This window comes from Hyaena hyaena, unplaced genomic scaffold (assembly GCF_003009895.1).
Source record: "Hyaena hyaena isolate Hyena2069 unplaced genomic scaffold, ASM300989v1 scaffold_1265, whole genome shotgun sequence".
NCBI classification, from domain to species: domain Eukaryota; kingdom Metazoa; phylum Chordata; class Mammalia; order Carnivora; family Hyaenidae; genus Hyaena; species Hyaena hyaena.
Window position 1 is genome coordinate 89,864 of NW_024081897.1, and position 8,687 is coordinate 98,550.

An 8,687-nucleotide genomic window follows, 5' to 3' on the forward strand; every position below is an offset into this window, starting at 1 on the left:
GGATGGAGAAATATATATCATGCTACAGGAAATCAAAAGAAAGCCGGAGTAGCGATACTTATATCAGACAAACTGGACTTTAAATTAAAGACAATCACAAGAGATGAAGAAGGGCACTACATAATAATTACAGGGTCCATCCATCAGGAAGAACTAACAATCATAAATGTCTACGCACCGAATATGGGAGCACCTAAATATCTAAAACAATCACAAACAGAAACAAGCTTATAGATAAGAATGTGCTAATAGCAGGGGACTTTACTACTCCGCTTACAGCAATGGATAGGTCAACCAGACAGAAAATCACTAAATAAATAATGGACTTGAAAGACACATTGGACCAGATGGATCTGACGGATATATTTAGAAATCTACATCCTGAGGCCAGGGAATTTACTTTCTTCTCAAGTGCGCATGGCACATTCTCCAAGATAGATCACATACTGGGACAAAAGCAGCCCTCAATAAATATAAAAGAATTGAGATCACAAAAACTGAGGACTGATTGATGTGGGGGGGAGGAGGGATGGGCATGGAGGAGGGCACTTGTGGGGATGAGCACTGAGTGTTATGTGGAAACTAATTTGACAATAAACTATTTGTAAAAAAAAAATGAGATCATACCTTGCACATTTTCAGATCACAATACCTTGAAACTTGAAATCAATCACAGGAAGAAGTCTGGAAAACCCCCAAAAACATGGAGGTTAAAGAACACCCTACTAAAGAATGAATGGGCCAATCAGGCAATTAGAGATGAAATTTAAAAATATATGGAAACAAATGAAAATGAAAACACAACAATCCAAAATCTATGGGATGCGGTGAAGGCAGTCCTGAGGAAAGTACATTGCACTCCAGGTCTATTTCAACATATTAGAAAAAGTGCAAGTCCAAAATCTAATAGCTCACTTCAAGGAACTAGAGGCAGAGCAACAAGAACGCCCTAAACCCAGCAGAAGAAGAGAAATAGTAAAAATCAGAGCAGAAATAAACAACATAGAGACCAAAGAAACAATTGAACGGATCAATGAAACCAAGAGGTGGTTTTTTGAAAAAAACAAACAAAATTGACAAACCTCTAGCCAGGCTTTTCAAAAAGAAAAGAGAGTACCCAGATAGACAAAATCCTGAATGAAAATGGACTGATTACAACCAACCTCTCATAAATACAAGCACTTATCAGGGAATACTATGAAAAATTATATGCCAACAAATTGGACAACTTAGAAGAAATGGACAAATTCTTAAAACCACACTCACTACCAAAACTCACACGGGAAGAGATAGGAAATCTGAACAGACCCATAACTAGTGAAGAAACAGAATCAGTTATCAAAAATCTCCCAACAAATAAGAGCCCTGGACCTGATGGCTTCCCTGGGGAATTCTACCAGATGTTTAAAACAGAATTAATCCCAATTCCTCTCAAGCTATTCCAAAAAGCAGAAATCGAAGGAAACCTCCCGGACTCATTTTATGAAGCCAGCATCACCCTGATTCCCAAGCCAGACAGAGATCCAGCAAAAAAAGAGAACTACAGGCCAATATCCTTGATGAACACGGATGCAAAAATCCTCAACAATATCCTTGCGAATAGAATCCAACAGCACATAAAAAGAATCATCCACCAAGATCAAATGGGATTCATTCCTGGGTTACAGGACTGGTTCAACATTCGCAAATCAATCAATGTGACACATCACATAAACAAAAGAAAAGATAAAAACCATATGATCCTGTCGATAGATGCAGAAAAAGCATTTGACAAAATACAGCATCCCTTCTTAATAAAGACTCTAGAGAAAGTCGGGATAGAAGGAACCTACTTAAACATCATCAAAGCCATCTATGAGAAGCCTTCAGTGGACATCATCCTCAACGGGGAAAAACTGAGAGCTTTCCCCCTGAGATCAGGAACACGACAGGGATGTCCACTCTCACCACTGTTGTTTCACATAGTGCTGGAAGTCCTAGCATCAGCCATCAGACCACAAAAGGAAATCAAAGGCATCAGAATTGGCAAAGAGAAAGTCAATCTTTCACTTTTTGCAGACAACATGATACTCTACATAGAAAACCTGACAGACTCCACCAGAAGCCTACTAGAACTGATCCAAGAATTCAGCCAAGTTGCAGGGTACAAAATCAACGTACAGAAATCGGTTGCATTTTTATACACCAATAATGAAGCAACAGAAAGAGAAATCAAGAAACTGATCCCATTCACAATTGCACAAAAAACCATAAAATACCTCGGAATAAACCTAACCAAGGATACAAGAGATCTGTATGATGAAAACTATAGAAAACTTATGAAGGAAATTGAAGAAGACACAAAGAAATGGAAAAACATTCCATGCTCATGGATAGGAAGAATAAATATAGTTAAGATGTCATTACTACCTAAAGCACTCTACACATTCAATGCAATTCCAATCAAAATTGCACCAGCATACTTCTCAAAACTAGAACAAACTATCCAAAAATTTGTATGGAACCACAAAAGACCCCGAATAGCCAAAGTAATACTGAAAAATAAAACCAAAACGGGAGGTATCACCATCCCAGACTTCAGCCTCTACTACAAAGCTGTCATCCTCAAGACAGTATGGTATTGGCACAAAAACAGACACATAGACCAATGGAACAGAATTGAGAACTCAGAAGTGGACCCAAAAGTATACAGCCAACTGATCTTTGACAAAGCAGGAAAGAATATCCAATGGAAAAAAGACAGCCTTTTTAACAGATGGTGTTGGGAGAACTGGACAGCAACATGCAGAAGAATGAAACTAGATCATTTTCTCACACCATGCACAAAAATCAACTCAAAATGGATAAAGGACCTGAACGTGAGACAGGAAACTATCAACACCCTAGAGGAGAAAGCAGGAAACAACCTCCTTGACCTCCACCGCAGCAACTTCTTACTTGACACATCCCCAAAAGCAAGGGAATCAAGAGCAAAAATAAACTGTTGGGACCTCATCAAGATTAAAAGCTTCTGCACAGCCAAGGAAACAACCCAGAAAATTAATAGGCAACCAACGGAATGGGAAAAGATAGTTGCAAATGACATATCAGATAAAGGGTTAATATCCAGAATCTATAAGGAACTCACCAAACTCCACGCCCGAAAAACAAACAACCCAGTGAAGAAATGGGCAGAAGACATGAACAGACACTTCTCCAAAGAGGACATCCAGATGGCCAACAGACACATGAAACGATGCTCAGCATCCCTCCTCATCAGGGAAATACAAATCCAAACCACCCTGAGATACCACCTCACGCCAGTCAGAGTGGCTAAAATGAGCAAATCAGAGAACTCTAGATGCTGGCGAGGATGTGGAGAAACGGGCACCCTCCTACACTGTTGGTGGGAATGTAAACTGGTACAGCCCCTCTGGAAAACAGTGTGGAGGTTCCTCAGGAAACTAACAATAGAACTCCCTTATGACCCAGCCATAGCACTGCTAGGAATTTACCCAAGGGATATAGGAATGCTGATGCATAGGAGCACATGTACCCCAATGTTCATAGCAGCACTCTCAACCATAGCCAAAACACAGAAAGAGCCTAAGTGTCCATCAACTGACGAATGGATCAAGAAGATGTGGTTTATCTATACCATGGAATACTACAAGGCAATGAGAAAGAATGAAATCTGGCCATGTGTAGCAACATGGATGGACCTTGAGGGTGTTATGCTGAGCGAAATAAGTCAGGCAGAGAAGGACAAATATCATATGTTTGCATGTATAGGAGGATTAGGAGGAACTTAATGGATAATCATGGGTGAGAAGAAGGGGGAAAATGGTGGGGGAAAGGGAGAGAGGCAAACCATGAGAGACTCTTGAATGCTGAGAACAAACTGAGGACTCATGGGTGTGGGGGGGAGGGAGGAGATGGGCATGGAGGAGGGCACTTGTGGGGATGAGCACTGGGTTTTATATGGAAACAAACTTGACAATAAACTATTTGTAAAAAAATATATATGTATAGTGGAAGAAAGATACATGAAGATAATGCCTCTGTTACTGTCTGATAAGTAAAATAATTCATTTAATTAACCTTTATTTTTCTCCTTTGTGCTAGGTACTGTGCAAAGCTCTGGGAATATAACAGTGGAGAGTATAGATACTAAAGATATAAACAACACAAGGAACATATTGCGGAGAGACAGTCTAGGAGACCATCTGAAGAATGTCTAGGCCTTTGCCAGATCTGAGGCAAAGGAATTGGCATGTGCATAGGCCTAGAGGCTAAATAGAGTTTCATAGCAAGAGCTAAGAAAAGTTTATCATCCCAGCCTACACTGAAAGCAGGAAGAGGTAGCAGACTGGAGAGGTATGCAGGCACAGGTCATGAGAGGCCCAATAAAGCCAGAAAAGTGTTAAGCTTTCCCCTAAAGGCAGAGGGAAATTACTGAAGAGTTTTAAATAGATCAGATTTTCATTTTTGGAATTTCATCATTTTGATTCAGGATGGGCTAAGACTACTTTGAATGCTGGTGCAGTGGTGACTTCACTGGTCCAGAGAGAGAGGCTGGTAATGTAGACAGGGTGGTAGCTATCAAAATGGGAGAAAATAAATATACAGAGAGAGATTTCGGAGAAATTGGAGAATGAATGGTGCTTAAAATTGATTAGATGAAAGACATAGGAGAATATGGAGTTTTCTGGCTCAAATGAGGCCAAGTGGTGACATGAGGACAGGCCTCTCCCATGTTGTGGCACCGTCATCTTCAATAAATCTTCTCCAGGGTCAGAAGAGCAAGAGAGTGAAGTGCTGTGAGTGAGAGCATTTCATGAAGCAAACATGGAAGTAGCATTTACTCCTCCATCCATATACGATTGGCCAGCAAATCAAAATAGTCTCCCTCAACTTCAAGAAGCTAGGAAATACTTCAGTGGAACTGAGGAAGAAGGAGAGAAGCTTGAAGGTGGTGAGCATTAGCATCTGCCTGCACTACAAGGGATCCATTTTGGTGAGATGGGAGCAGAAAGCAGAAGCTAGAGTTGATTTTTAGGACATTTTAAAAGAAGTCAATATTCAACTTGAGCCTTGAAGAAGAATTCACTAGGAAATCAGGGACAGCATTACAGGCCTCAGGAAGAGAATATGTCAAGGGAATAGCTTAGAGGATCTATCAGGGATCATGAGGGAGATGCATTGAGAGGCTGTATGTTAGAAGTGAGGAAGTCAGCCATATCCGAAATATGAAGCAAAGCTACTTTTCAGAATAGTTATCAGTACATCATCTCAAGGGTATTTCCAGACAAGATAAAAATTAATTTTTAACATTTTCTCTAGCTGTAAACAATAAAGGGATAGGGGGAAATTTTTATATACTTTATTTTGTTAGCTTCTTTTCTTTCAGCAATGCTTACTACACTCCATGTAATGAATTTGCCATAACTTTATGTATAACCCTGCTCCTAATACATAGAAATACTACTCACAGACTTATTCTTTAAGTTTGTTTACTTGCTTATTTTGTTTTTTATTTTTCCCTACCCCCACAAGTTTGTCTTTTAATCTTCAATGAGGAGAATCTTGGAGAATTCATCTGTGAATCTTATGAAGAAATTTTGTTGCCACTTTCGTATCACATTTCCATGAAAACATGATCTTACTAAAATGAAAATTTCTACTATACATAACTTAAAAAATATTTTTCCTGAATAATGTTAAAACTAAGTAAGTGAAGGACCTGAAAAGGCCACATAAGGACAATGTTTCTTGTTTCGTTAAGAAGTAATAACAACAAAATGTGCTCAGTAGTACTAATAGGGATAATTAGAAATATAATTATTCCAGAGAATTTGGATTTAAATAGTCACTTCACTGCATATGTTATTAAAATACCTGCCAATCTTTCCCCAAAGATGTCAAAATCAATGGCAAAAATAATGCCTGATGAATTGATTTGAGAAGTTGTATAGCTCAAAATTAACACGTGACCTAGCATATGTATTTTAAATTTTAAATTTTTAAATAATAAAAATTTTAAGTAATAAAATTTTATTTATGGATTTTATATCTTTCAGCTATTTCTAGAACACATCAAATTGATTGTGACTATAAGTTATTAGCCAAGTATTTTCAAAATCCTTTTCTATTATATTTTTTACTGTGTGGCTTTAGGATTATAGTAACTTATTTTTTAATATTCCTGCTTCCAAAATGGAGGGTGGTATAAATTTTATTTCTAACAGGTTCAGTAGCTGAGTTTCAAACAAATGCAAGATACACAAAAAACTTTTACAATCATTCCCCAGGAGAAGACGTCTTTAAATGAAGAACTGAAACGGAGTTTTTTACATAGAGACAAAAATTTATCAAGGCAAAAAGAATTCGAGACCATAATACAAATACACTAAGAATCTCAATTATTCTGTTAGTGTTTTCCATGTTACCTGAAAATCCTCACTCTTAGCATTCTGTGACCCATCCACAGAGACAAAAAGGCTACCTTACCTCAGATTATATCTATTTACATAATATATCTGGAGGAAGCACACAAAGTCAGCAATAATGCCAAATATTCTGCCACTTAGCATGAAGATGCTGCCAAAGAAGAAAGAGTGCCACCTAGTGAATTCCTTAAGGAATCTTTCCTACCAGTCCATTCAACTCATTTGACAGCCTTTTATGGGAATATTTACTCTATGTTATGTACTGAGTACACATTTCTCTCAAACCACTCACTTTAATATTTAAGCCCAGTGAATTTCTCCCATCAGCCCTTCTACTGTCCTTTGCCCTTAAACTTGGCGTTCCATGTCTGGAATGTCCATGACACACTTTCACACCTGCTGGAATTCTACACACTCTTCATGGCACAGTTTAAATGGTGCATCCTCAATAAGACTTTTCTAAATCCATCACTCCTCACCTGAGTTACTTTTTGTGGGATTCGGTGTTTCTACATTACCTGTCATCTCCCTCTCTCATATATGTGTTCATGTGTCATATATTCTGTTACTATTTTATGATGTGCAGGAATATCACACTCAACAGTATACATATAATGTTTTGTTTTGTTTTGTTTTGTTTTGTTTTTTTGAGAGAGAGAGAGAGAGAGCTCACATACCAGTTGGGGAGGGGCAGAAGGAGAGAGTGGAAGAGAATCTTAAGCAGACTCACAGGTCGGAGCCCAACGTGTGGCTCAATCTCATGACTGTCAGATCATGACCTGAGCCAAAACAAAGAGTTGGATGTTCAACTGACTAAGTCACCCAGGTGCCCCACTCAACTATATTTTTAAGGGCAGAAACAACACTTGCCAAATGATGTACACTCAATAACAAAAAGGTTATATTCTTTTTGTAATACTACTAACCTTTACCCTGCCTAAGCAGTCCAGATTCTAGAAAACGTTTTGATAGTATCAAGGATATTGTAGACCACTTCTGTTGTAGTTTTTAATTTATAGTAGATAATTGACTCAGAAAAGATGTTTATACATGATGGACTTCTTTGCTTCTTGCTGAAAATGTTGTAATAACCGTCAACTTTTAATTACTTTATAAAAGTAAGCATATACTCATGAGACATTCAATGAATGTTTATTTTTGAATTAATAAGTTGACGTTGTCAAGAACTCTGTCAATGTAAGGTACTACATTAGGAGGAAAGGTGATCAGAAGATAACCCCAATAGTCCTAGAGAAGCCCCAATGAGAAACTCTACTTTCACTGTTCTACAGTGAACTGTAAGGCCTCCCCATGTCATTAAGCCATAATATAGAAAGAAAGTTCAGTGTAAGAGGGAAGAACCCAAGAGAAGGGAAGTGAGTCAAACAAGGTATAGGAGAGATGTAGACAAATGGTTGGAGGCCAGTGCTCACAGAAGAGCTACAAGTATGGGATCAGGGTTTGGTCTATGGTGACAGCAGGGAATCAATGCTCCCTGAGAAGGTCCAAGTATGAAGAATAAAGTGCAATCCTAAAATGGAACAAGGTAATGGGAGGAAAATCCAAATAGATAGGTAATAGGATTAGAAACTTAGGTGACAAGGCAAGTATATTCTTCATCAGAATTGGGCAAAAAAATTTATAGACAAAGAGAGGAAAAAGAAACTAAGAAATAAGAAAACACTGTAATACTAAAGTCTTTGTCATAGCAGGAACTAATCTCATATTTAGAATAATTTGGACTTCAAGGTAAAGGGAAGGGCAAGTGTGACAATTCTATATCAGTATTTCTGAAACTTGGCTGTAACAAAGAGTCTCTCAACCAAACTCTAGCCAGGCTCCTTTGAGCCTTCTTCTCTACCATGCCTTAACTTTGGCCTATGAAGACTCGAACAAACCACTAACTTGTTTCTAACAGCTCAACACCACACCTAGGATGAGCCAAACTCCCTTTACAGTGCCTACCTGAGAAAACTCAAGGCTATCACAAGAATTAACTGTTTGTTCCAGCCAACACCTAAAAATAGGCCCTGTCTCCAGGCCTAACTTCCTTAAGGGCCAGTTAACAAACCCAGATAGGTTTCACATAGACTAACCCCTGCTTCCCACTTTATGTAATTTTTACTCCCTTGACTTTTGTGAGACCCCACTCACCTCACTCTCTATTCGTTCATTCTTTGTTTAAAATGCCCAGTCACCTCTGTACAAACGGAAGTTGAGTTCTATTCACACTGAACTCTTCCCTATTGCAACAGTATA